Below are 12,920 nucleotides of genomic sequence, written 5' to 3'. Positions count from 1 at the left end.
TATATTTTGGTCAGAAGAATGAGAAGAGGCAATATAAGCTAAATGGTCTAATTTTAAAGGGGGTGCAGGAACAGAGAGACCTGGGGATGTATGTACTCAAATCTTTGAAGGTAGCAGGACAAGTTGAGAAGGCTGTTAAAAAAGCATACAGGATCCATGGCTTGATAAATAGAGGCCTGAGTACAAAAGCAAGGAAGTTATGCTAAACCTTTATAAAACACTGGTTAGGACCCAGCTGGAGTATTGCGGCTAATTCTGGGCACCACACTTTAGGAAGGATGTCGAGGCCTTAAAGAGGGTGCAGAGGAGATTTGCTTGAATGGTACCAGGGATGAGAGACTGGTGAAGCTGGGGTTGTTTTCCTTAGAACAGAGAAGGTAAAGAGGAGATTTGATAGAGATGTTCAAAATCATGTTTTGATAGAGTAAATAAGGAGAAATTGTTTCCAGTGGCAGAAGCATCGGTAAGCGGAGGACACAAATTTATGGTCAATGACAAAATGACATTCATGAGGAAAAAAAAATTATGCAGCAAGTTGTTATGATCTGGAATGGACTGCCTGAAAAGGTGGTGGAAGCAGAATCAATAGCAATTTTCAAAAGGGAATTGGATAAATACTTGAAGGGGAAAATTTGAAGGTCTACGGGAAAAGAACAGGGTTGTGGGACGAATTAGATAGCTCTTTCAAAGAGCATGACTTGCCGAATGGCCTCCTTCTGTGCTGCATCTTTCTGTGATACAGCATCTTAATACCACCAATGTTTTTTTGCTACACTTCAACATTTGTGAAGCACATTAAAATTGGAAAATGTTACATTGAGTTTGTGTAACATTTTCCAATTTTAATATGCTTCATTCTATTTAAATTGTTGTTACAGTAAATTTCCCTATTTTGGCTTCAAGAAATACCTACTGCTGCTTTGATGGCAGGAGGTGCACACTCACAAAAGTGAACTGCATCAGAATCATACCCAAACAATAAATATATTCAAAATGGGTGAAAGCACAAGCAAAAAAAAAATTACTTTCTATTTTTGACATTTTAATTTTCCCTTACATCTATATTAAACAAAATTACACCAGTTGGAGCTTAATCCAGAAAGAACATATATATATATATATATATATACACACACATCACGTCTAAGAAAATCTCATGTGGATAAAGAAAATTCTTTGCCTAATTTTTGAAGATCCCATTCTGGGATGATTTAGTGCCCTGTAACTCGCTCTGACTTGAACTGCTGTTAACTTTGACACCTGCCCAAATACATTGGGAGGGGGGGGGGGGGGGAATAGGACTCCAAACAGGCCCAAGTGCTGACTATAACCCTTCACCCGGCACACACCATCCAGACTGCCCCCTTTCTATTAACTAACGCATTAAAGGTAAATTAGTGGCATGTAATTGGTAAAAGCGGCCTTAAATGAATAATAATAATTAAAAAGTCGTACCTACTCTGCCCGACCGGGAGTCCCGCAAGCCCAGAGCCGCCCTCCGCCTGTTGCTGCTGCTGCTGCTGCTCCACCGCCGCCGCTGCCTCCGCCGACCGCATCACCTGACCGCCCCACACGCACAAACATTGCCGTCCTTCCCCATTGGCTCTTGTCCACTGCGCACGCGCGTCGGCGCGCAGCATTGTGGGAGATGTAGTTTCTTGGGCGAAGTGGGGCGGTTGTTGAGTCAGTGGTTTATTTTCTGTTGTCATTGTAAACGGATCTTTATCACAAAACCAGCCAGAGGAAACGCGGGCCAGCAAAGTGCACAAGGAAACCATGCAAATGCCACAACTTCCTATTCCATTTTGAAATTGCAAACACTTATCTCATTGCTCATATCTATATTTGTATCAAACAAAAAAGTTTCTGGCAATCTAAGCCTTCTGGGGGCCTTAAAGCAGCTACTAAATGGCTAGCAAATTGTGCTACGTCTAATGCCTTTGGCACACGGCTGAGTCTTCGCCTTCCTAACATTTACTTCAGGTTGGAAAGTCTGAAATGTCATTATAAAAAGCAGAAACTTACCATCACTAAAACATTTTAAAAAAAAGTTACAAAGAATGACAATCCTATTCATTTAAAGTGAGAACTGATCAAGGAAACTGCCTTTGTAGAATTATTGAGCCTGACACAGTAAGGAGCCAAACTAACCATCACTAGTCATTAACTCAGGGTTTAGTGACTGTGTAATTTCAGCTTCCATGGTCTCAATAACTTCTCCCAATAAGTCATTAACTCCCAATAATGTTACCAGTACTGTGAGATAAAAGGAAACCTTGTGATCAGGAGTGATGAGGTTTGGTGCCTTATTCAGCCAGTTTTCTCTTCTGTCCCTCTGAAAGTGCGAACTCCCTCCTGAGTACAGTCCCATCTCAGGCACCCTTTTGTACCTTGACCATGTACTCATTCTTTGTGAGCCTAAACAGTTTCAGCAGACTCTTCAACCATGAGGGTCATTAAAACCAAATCCCATTGTTATCCATACATATACACTTTTCAGTAATCAGGACTGGAAATCCAGGCTGATTTTCCTGACTTTAGCCCAAGGATGCTGAGACCAAATGTGACACCCTAACTGGGTTGAGCACAGACTAGGAATCACATCTGAGACTTTCTGCTCTTTATGGTTCAGCTCCATGCTGCCTTTACGAACTGTACCAAAGAGCAGCTGTGGAGAGATTTATTATCTTAATTAGGAAGAGGAGGGCTGAGAACATAGGCCAGGAAATTGACCTGGAGCTGATCCCAACTCCGCCGGTGTTACTTCACTGCACTGGAGCGGGAGCAACTCCAACAAATAATTTCCTGGCTGTATTTTTAGTGTAACATAGTGTGAATTTATAAAATCGGGTGACTACAACCAAAAAAAGTCAAAATTCAGATGGTCTTGATCAAATCAGAATCTTTAATCGGCATGCAAATATAAACATCTCATGGATGCCCACATGAATAGAATAGTCATTACTATGATGGGTGTGAAGATTTCTTTGACCCTCTGTGACAAGATGATAAATTGTTTAGCATCCCTTGTCATTCTGGAATAAGACAGTAGATGCTCGTATCATTCTGAACTAGGCAGTGAATTGTGACGTCCCATAAGATGGCTCATCTGGCGTTAATTCACATTCTCCATTGCGTGTAGCCTGTGACTTTTCTTTTTAAACACAACTAGTATGCAGTTTTTATTTTTATTCTTACTGAAATTAAAGCAAGAAGCAGAGAACTGTGTTCCAGGGATTCACTCCACGTGATATCAAGAAACGGCTGAGTGCACTGGATATAGCAAAGGCTATGGGCCCCGACAACATCCCGGCTGTGGTGCTGAAGACTTGTGCTCCAGAACTAGCTGCGCCTCTAGCCAAGCTGTTCCAGTACAGCTACAACACTGGCATCTACCTGACAATGTGGAAAATTGCCCAGGTATGTCCTGTCCACAAAAAGCAGGACAAATCCAATCCGGCCAATTACCGCCCCATCAGTCTACATCAGCAAAGTGATGGAAGGTGTCGTCGACAGTGCTATCAAGTGGCACTTACTCACCAATAACCTGCTCAACGATGCTCAGTTTGGGTTCCACCAGGACCACTCGGCTCCAGACCTCATTACAGCCTTGGTCCAAACATGGACAAAAGAGCTGAATTCCAGAGGTGAGGTGAGAGTGACTGCCCTTGACATCAAGGCAGCATTTGACAGAGTGTGGCACAAAGGAGCCCCAGTAAAATTGAAGTCAATGGGAATCAGGGGGAAAACTCTCCAGTGACTGGAGTCACACCTAGCACAAAGGAAGATGGCAGTGGTTGTTGGAGGCCAATCATCTCAGCCCCAGGGCATTGCTGCAGGAGTTCCTCAGGACAGTGTCCAAGGCCCAACCATCTTCAGCTGCTTCGTCAATGACCTTCCCTCCATCATAAAGTCAGAAATGGGGATGTTCGCTGATGATTGCACAGTGGTCAGTTCCATTCGCAACCCCTCAAATAATGAAGCAGTACGAGCCCGCATGCAGCAAGACCTGGACAACATCCAGGCTTGGGCTCATAAGTGGCAAGTTACATTCGCGCCAGACAAGTGCCGGGCAATGACCATCTCCAACAAGAGAGAGTCTAACCACCTCCCCTTGACATTCAACGACATTACCATCACCGAATCCCCCACCATCAACATCCTGGGGGTCACCATTGACCAGAAACTTAACTGGATCAGCCAGATAAATACTGTGGCTACAAGAGCAGGACAGAGGCTGGGTATTCTGCAGTGAGTGACTCACCTCCTGACTCCCCAAAGCCTTTCCACCATCTACAAGGCACAAGTTAGGAGTGTGATGGAATACTCTCCACTTGCCTGGATGAGTGCAGCTCCAACAACACTCAAGAAGCTCGACACCATCCCGGACAAAGCAGCCCGCTTGATTAGCACCCCATCCACCACCCTAAACATTCAGTCCCTTCACCACCGGCGCACTGTGGCTGCAGTGTGTACCATCCACAGGATGCAGTGCAGCAACTCGCCAAGGCTTCTTCGACAGCACCTCCAAAACCCACGACCTCTACCACCTAGAAGGACAAGAGCAGCAGGTACATGGGAACAACACCACCTGCACGTTCCCCTCCAAGTCACACGCCATCCCGACTTGGAAATATATCGCCGTTCCTTCATCGTCGCTGGGTCAAAATCCTGGAACTCCCTTCCTAACAGCACTGTGGGAGAACCGTCACCACACGGACTGCAGCGGTTCAAGAAGGTGGGTCACCACCACCTTCTCAAGGGCAATTAGGGATGGGCAATAAATGCCGGACTCTCCAGTGACGCCCACATCCCATGAACGAATAAAAAAAAAACCAAGACACCTCACTAACATAAAGAGTGTAGGGGTGCTAATGGGTAAGAACAAATGACTTTCCTACCAAATAGCAGTTGTAAATTTAACTATTGGTCAAGATTTAATGGCTTGAGCACATAACATAGGCTAACATTTCTGTGCAGTACTGAGAGAGTACTCCACTGTTGGAGTTGCCGTCTTTTGAATGAGACATTAAACCGAGGCCCCATCTGCTCTCCCACAGATGGTCGTAAAAATGCCATGGCAATATTCGAAGAAGGGCAGGGGAGTTTTCCCAGTGTCCTGGCTAACTTTTATTCCTCAACCAATATCACTAAAATAGATCATCTGGTTATTTATCTCATTGCTGCTTGTGAGGCCTTACAATTTGGCTGCCGCTTTTCCCTACATTACAAAAGTGGCTTAGTAACTATACTTCAAAACAACTTCATTAACTGTAAAGCATTTTGGGGCATCCTGAAGTTGTGCTATATAACGGCAAGTTCTTCTTCTAGAAGGGCTTAACAGCATCTGTGAATGGTAGATATTCACCAAACCGTGAACCACAAAACTTATTATCCACATGTAACATTTGCTTTCTTGTTGTTTAAGGACTGGGATTTATCTGCCTCATCTGCCCTGAAATAAAATATAATATTTGGTAACTGCAGTGCTGTCTGGTGTTTAGATATATGAAGTACCTTAAGTGAGGGATAGGCCTTATTATTTCTCCATATAACCTTATGAACTCTTTTTTCAGATCCTGGAATATTACAGAAGAGACACATATGAGGGTGTTCAAAAGAGTTAGGAGAGTTGAAGGAAGATCAAATTACCACTTTCCTAGGTAAAAAGAAAATAAAAATAGCCAGCACAGATTTCAAATAGTACAAACATGTCTGTTACCTTCTCAAGGAATTCTATGAGGTCTGTCAAGCATGATAGATGGGGGAAATGTAATGGATATTGTGTACATGGACTTTAGAAAAGTCTCTGATAAGGTACCACCTTGGAGATTATTAGAAAATATTAATGGGGTATGGAATTATGGGGAGCATTCAAAATTGGTTGGAAAGGAGAAATCAGAGAATAAAAGTTAAGGGCAGTTTTTCAGAATGGTTTGAAGTGGGTAGTGGTTTCCCTCTGGGTTCAATCCTGGGGCCACTTCTGTTCACTGTGTATATCAATGACTTGGGTACAGGCCTAGAGGATGCTTTGTTGAAATTTGCAGATGATATGTAAATAAGAGGTATAGTTAATTCTTTAGAAGACCAAAAGAAGCTGCAAGGAGATATTGATAAGTTAGGGGAATGGGCTAAACAGCAGCAGATGGAATTCAACGTCTGTAAGTGAGAGGTGACACATTTGTGACATAGTACTGCACTAGATTAAGTGCCCAAATCTTGGAATAGGACATGAAACTACAACCTTCTGACTCAAAGGCCAGTGCTATCAACTGAGCCAAATTGGGGCTTAAAGTAGTTGGTACACGTGCATTACATTAATTTCAAGTGTGCATGGACTTAAGCATGATGGTCACTTACAGCATCTCCATGCCTTGGTGTTTGTTGCTTTGTCTCCTCCAAAAGCCCAACTATTAACTTGAGAATTTTGATTTTGTGGCTGTTCCTGGTGAACTTAAGGTGGGAGACTGCTGGAATGGTCACAGATTTTCAGGATTAGCACTCACTGTCCTGATTGCTATCCAGTGACTCTTGCTGGAAAGTACACATCTGTGGATGTTGGGTGAGGAAAGTATCAGGCTCAACTGCGATGCCTCCAGGATCAAATAGCCTGCTAACACTCACGACGAATGTTCACCTGGGTAACGTACAGGATGGCTGCCAGACCCATGGAACTATACCCCAATATATAAACAAGCACCTTCAGGAGAGGACAGAGGAAAACTAGAGGGGATGAAATTTTTAAAAAATAGATATTCAACAGTTTCAAAAATGCATCGGAAACGTGTGATTAAACATGTCGCATCTCACAACAATAGGCTGGAATATTGTTAAGCATAGTGGTTTCAGTGAGGTCTCAAAAGTAGTATAGTACAGAGTCTCAGCAGGTCGCTATGATGCCCTGAACCTAATTTGAACTGATTAGACTTCCTTATTTGCAAAAATACATCTTTGCGTAGCCCAAAGGAGTCAAATGACTGCCTTGAACCATAACAGCACATCGAGTTAGCCACATCCACCAGCCATTTAACCTACAAGCATGTATTCCTCTTTTAACTATGCATGGATTCCTTTGTCCCTGCTACACACTTGGATTAATGAAGCTAAAACCAAATGGCTTAATTTATTACTATTGTTTCTTGGAAAGATCCTTTTAGTCTTAAGAAGACAGAGGGGGTTAAATTAGATAAGCCCCGAATCTGGGCACAGGGGTCGCGGTGCGTTGTGATGCAGGCAGCACGTGAGATTCGTGCTGCTTGGTGATTTACCTGATATCTAAGAGCGGCCTAGCTGCGCTGCTGAATGGCTGCTCACCAGCAGGGGGGCCCTGATATTGCGTGAGTGCCTCGCACCACTTAAAGATAACCTGCACCTCTTATTTGCAAAATATATGATATGTGTTCGCGCGGAGTCTGAACGGAGATCAGACATCGCACACGTAAAACACAAATGCAGGTCCCGTCCCTATGTTTACAAACTGCTGAGTTATGTTAAAACATTGAATAAAGGCTGCGCACTACTAAATCTCACATCCTCCAATCTGCACGCCAGACCTCACCAATCTGCCGATCTGAGTTTGTACCAGGCCTGCGAGAGAGCGTGCACCAAGGTTCTCTGATGATGCACTAAAGGCCTTGGTGCAAGAGGTGGACAGAAGGAGGGGCATCCTATATCTGCAAGGGGGCAAGATGCCTTCCAGACATATGTTCCTGTGCAGTGGGAGGCAGTAGGGGACAAAGTCAATGCCAGGTGCATAGCACCACGAACATGGATGCAATGCAGGAAGAAGTTCAATGCTTTGACAAGGTGAGTGAGGTCAACTGTCAAGTGACATTTCCTACCAACTGCGCCATTAGCTGCATCCACTGCTCCATGCACTACACCCCCCCCCATCGCCCACCTACCAATAAACTCTTTCAATCAGTACTCAACTCTTCCAATCAGATGCTTCCTCTCATCCTCACACATTACCACTGTTGCAAGCTGCACACCCATAACTCACACGCCACACACACTGACAGCTATTCAACCATGATAGGCACATCACCCAAACATCTTGCAGGACACTCACTGACACCACGACCTGCTTTCTTGCAGGAGAAGGTGGCACATAACAGGAGGCAGCAAGTGGCAGTGGCTCCATGGAACATGAACCTGCTGTCCTCTCTCAGGATGATTGCATTCCTGTCCCACCCCTGCCACTCTGCCAGTGCCCTTGCTGTTGCCTGTCAGCTAGCCAGCCCACTCCCTGTACAGCATTGAAACTTTATTATAGGAACATAGACGGATAGGAACAGGAGTAGGCCATATGGCCTCTCGAGCCTGTTCCGCCATTCGATGAGATCATGGTTGATCTGTAACCTAACTCCATATACCCACCTTAGCCCCATATCCCTTAATACCTTTGGTTAACAAAAATCTATCAATCTCAGATTTAAAATTTAGAATTGAGCTAGCATCAACTGCCATTTGCGGAAGAGCGTTCCAAACTTCTACCACCCTTTGCGTGTGGAAGCATTTCCCAAGCTCGCTCCTGCAAGTCCTGGCTCTAATTTTTAGGCTGTGTCCCCTAGTCCTAGTATTCAAGTATAGGAGACCTCCAAAAACAGGTACAAATGCATCAGCAGCCAAAAGCAATAATCCAGCAACTAACCGGTAACTCCTGCATGACCCCTTTAATAGCGCTGGTGAGGGATCCTCCATGCTATTTACGACCTGTTCAGCTGTGCAAGGTTAAGACAGTGAGTTGGCTGGAGTGTTGATTTCCAAAATCGTATCTGTCCCTTTAAATCAATGTTGCACACTGATCTAATGCATATTCTTCCTACTTTACATACTGCAGGAGTTCATTATCTGCATATGCGTGAACGCCTTTACCAAGATGGAGTCTGCCGCACGTCACGCTAGAAGCCAATTTATAGCCCAATGACTGTAAAGCTTTGGTGAGCCAATACAAAGGAAGCAATGACATCTTTAGAGAGAAAATATAGCTACAGAGATCAGAATAAATCACCACAATGTTCTTTGTATTTTTCTATAAGATCCATGAGCATGATTTTGACCCTGAGCTGGGAAATGGGTGGGAGGATCAAATTGCGGACAGGAAGCCCGGAAGTACGGGTTTCCTGGACGTCCTTACAATTTTTTTTTATTGGTTTGCCACCCGACTGGCCGGCCTGATTGACAGGCTGGTCTCAGTCGGACGGGAGAGCAGCCAGGGAGAGGACATGTTCAGGTAAGTCTTCAGGTAAGTCTTTGATTGTATGGATTGAGGGAGGGGGCATGGGTGGGCACGAGAGGGCATGGGTGGGCATGAGGACATGGGTGGGCATGGGGCACTGATGGGCATGGGTGGGCATGGGGGCACCGATGGGCATGGGGGTCATGGGAGGAGTCAGTCATGGGGGGAGGGATCGGGGGTCAGTCGCGGGGGGATGTCGGGTTCGGGGGTCATCGTGAGGGTCTGCGATCGTTGGAGGGGTCGGGGGTCATCACTGGGGTCCGCAATCATTGGGGGAGTGTCAGGGATCATCGTGGGGGTCTGCAATCATTGAGGGGGGTCAGGGGGGCATCGTGGGTGTCCGTGGTTGTTGGGGGGGATGTGGGGTCATCGTGGGGATCTGCGATCATTGGGGGGGTCAGGGTTCATCGCGGTGGTCCACTATCATTTTGGGAGTGTCAGGGGTCACCGTAGGGGTCTGCGATCGTTAGGGGGGGTCGGGGGCTCATCGTGGGCGTCCATAATTGTTGTGGGGATAGGAGATCGGGGAGGGGGTAGGAAATCAGGGAGGGGGGTCTGCGATCGCTGGGTGGTCATTGCAGGTAGGCTTGTTGGGCCTGGGGGAAGCACTCTGCTCCTCCGGGCCCTCAAGCTGTGCCAAAAAGGCACTTACCTGCAGTTTAGGGCCTTCTCTCCTCTTTTCATATAGCATGAAGGAGATGGCCCAGAATCCCAGCCCCCAGGGGTTGAAATTGCAAAATCTGCAAAAATGGAGGCCCACAGCCTCCATGAAAGGTTTTAGTCACCAACCTGCCTCCTAAGAGCTGGTTGGTCGCCTGTCCCTTGTCCCACCCCGGTAAAAACTGGAAATGGGCGGTTGGAGGTGGGTTGGGGGCAGGTCGGGGGTGGGTCTGAAATGGTTGCAATTTTGAATGCCCCCCCTGCCCCCAACCCATTTCAATGTTAAAATCATGCCCCATATGTCAAATATGGAGTCAAGACTATGATGGTACAACCTTAAGACAACCATAAATATGCCACTAAAGGGGCAAGAGGCTGAAATACTGCCCTTCACCTCTGAAACCCAGGTTTGAGTTCAGGCCAGATGAGTAGGACAATTAGGGATGGGCAACGTCCTTTCTGTTGGCTGGTGAACGTCCTTAGTGAAAAGAGTTTGGCAGGCTCCATCCATATTGTACTGGACATGAGTTCACAAACTAAAGCTCATCATAATATAGCGCTGTCACTCACACGTAAACTAATAGACTTATATAGAATGATTTGGAATTGCATAGAAATTACAATGCGGAAACAGGCTGTTTGGCCCAACCAGTCCATGTTGGTGTTTATCCATCACATCAGCAGTACGCTTCATCCCATGTGCCCACCCTATACCTATATTCCTTTGTTCCCCTTTCCTTCAAACACCCTAATAAGCTATTTTTAAATGTTGGCATGGTCTCTGCTTCAATCACTAACTCACAGTAGTGCATTCCATAGCCTCACAAAACGCTGTGCAACAAAGTTTCTGCTGCTCTCTGTCCTAAATTTCTGACACTTAATCTTGTATTTATGTATCCTTGTTCTAGAATCCTCAACCACTGGAAACAGTCTGTTTCTATCTACCCTGTCCCAACCCTCATAATTTTAAACACCTCTATCAAATCACCCTGTAATCTGCTCTATTCTAAGGATAGATAATGAGAGAACATTATTGCATTAATGCAGTGAGTGGAGTGTCCTTCTAATGAGGTTATGATTGGGGCACATTATTGTAGAGAGGCATTTGAAAAAGTTCACTACAACATGAGAACATAAGAAACAGGAGCTGGAGTAGGCCATACGGCCCCTCAAGCCTGCCCCGCCATTCAATAAGATCATGACTGATCTTCGACCTCAAATTCACTTTCCCGCCCATTCCCCCATATCGCTTGATTCCTTTAGAGTCCAAAAATCTATTGATCTCAGCCTTGAATATATTCAACAACTGAGCATCCACAGCCCTCTGGGGTAGAGAATTCCAAAGATTCACAACCCTCTGAGCGAAGAAATTTCTCTTCATCTCAATCCTAAATGGCCAATCCATTATCCTGAGATTATTTTTTTATATTTGTTCATGGGATGTAGGCTTCGCTGGCGAGGCCGGCATTTATTGCCCATCCCTAATTGCCCTTGAGAAGGTGGTGGTGATTGGCCTCCAACAACCACTACCATCTACCTTTGTGCTAGGTATGACTCCAGCCACTGGAGAGTTTTCCCCCTGATTCCCATTGACTTCAATTTTACGAGGGCTCCTTGGTGCCACACTCGGTCAAATGCTGCCTTGATGTTGAGGGCAGTCATTCTCACCTCACCTCTGGAATTCAGCTCTTTTGTCCATGTTTGGACCAAGGCTGTAATGAGGTCTGGAGCCGAGTGGTCCTGGCGGAACCCAAACTGAGCATCGTTGAGCAGGTTATTGGTGAGTAAGTGCCACTTGATAGCACTGTCGACGACACCTTCCATCACTTTGCTGATGATTGAGAGTAGACTGATGGGGCAGTAATTGGCCGGATTGGATTTGCCTGCTTTTTGTGAATAGGACATACCTGGGCAATTTTCCACATTGTCGGATAGAAGCCAGTGTTGTAGCTGTACTGGAACAGCTTGGCTAGAGGCGCAGTTAGTTCTGGAGCACAAGTCTTCAGCACTACAGCCGGGATGTTGTCAGGGCCCATAGCTTTTGCTGTATCCCCTAGTTCTAGACTCTCCAGCCAGAGGAAACAGCCTCTCAGCATCTACCCTGTCAAGCCGTCTCAGAATCTTATATATTTCAATGAGATCACCTCTCATTCTTCTAAACTCCAGAGAGTATAGGCCCATTCTACTCAATCTCTCCTCATAGGTCAGCCCAGGAATTAAATTAGTGAACCTTCGTTACACCACCTCTAAGGCGGATATATCCTCCCTTAGATAAGGAGACCAAAAACGTACATAGTACTCCAGGTGTGGTCTCACCAAAGCCCTGCACAATTGCAGCAAGACTTCCTTACTCTTGTACTCCAACCCCCTTGCAATAAAGGCCAACATACCATTTGCTGTCCTTATTGCTTGCTGCACCTGCATGTTACCTTTCTGTGTTTGATGTACAAGGACACCCAAATCTCCTTGAACGTCAACATTTAATAGTTTCTAATAATTTAAAACATATTCTGTTTTTCTATTCTTCCTACCAAAGTGAATAACCTCACATTTCCCCACATTATATGGCATCTACCACCTTCCCGCCCACTCACTTAACCTGTCGATAGCCCTTTGCAGACTCTTTGGGCCCGATTTTAGCAGGGCTGCGGGTTCTCGGTGGATGGGCAAGCGGGCGCGTGGGTAACACGCCTGGTGAAATTAGTGGGTTTCCCGCGCGATCACAGCAGGCAAACCACTAATTGGATCCACTTACCTGCTCCTCCGGGTTCCCCGCTGCTGATCTGCACGTCGGGCGGGCTGCACATGCGCAGTAAGATCTGTCAGCTGGAGGCGCTCTATTTAAAGGGGCAGTCCTCCACTGACAGATGCTGCAACCAATAGCAAAGATGACTGCATGGAGCAGCCCAGGGGGAAGGCTGCTCCCAGTTTGATGATGCCTCACCCCAGGTATCAATACATGGGGTGAGGAGGAGGGGGAGGACAGAGATCTTCCACCCGGCGGGCGGGAGGAAGCGGC

At 45.8% G+C, this 12,920-nt stretch overlaps 1 protein-coding gene across 3 annotated transcripts in view; it reads right to left on the bottom strand.

Moving 5' to 3' along the window:
* mtm1 (myotubularin 1) overlaps positions 1–1,552 on the bottom strand; it is a 103,703-nt gene extending 102,151 nt beyond the window's left edge. For 2 of the 3 annotated variants that reach the window (XM_067997271.1, XM_067997272.1), the window contains exon 1: positions 1,456–1,552. The gene's annotated coding sequence lies outside the window, so the exon portion shown is untranslated. The remainder of the gene's footprint in view (positions 1–1,455) is intronic. The other variant, XM_067997273.1, reaches the window with a different exon arrangement.
* Positions 1,553–12,920: the final 11,368 nt, after the last annotated feature.

The sequence above is a fragment of the Heptranchias perlo genome, chromosome 15 (assembly GCF_035084215.1).
Source record: "Heptranchias perlo isolate sHepPer1 chromosome 15, sHepPer1.hap1, whole genome shotgun sequence".
In the NCBI taxonomy this organism is placed as follows: Eukaryota; Metazoa; Chordata; class Chondrichthyes; order Hexanchiformes; family Hexanchidae; genus Heptranchias; species Heptranchias perlo.
Note: the sequence above shows the minus strand (reverse complement) of the source record. Positions and strands in the feature narration are given on the sequence as shown.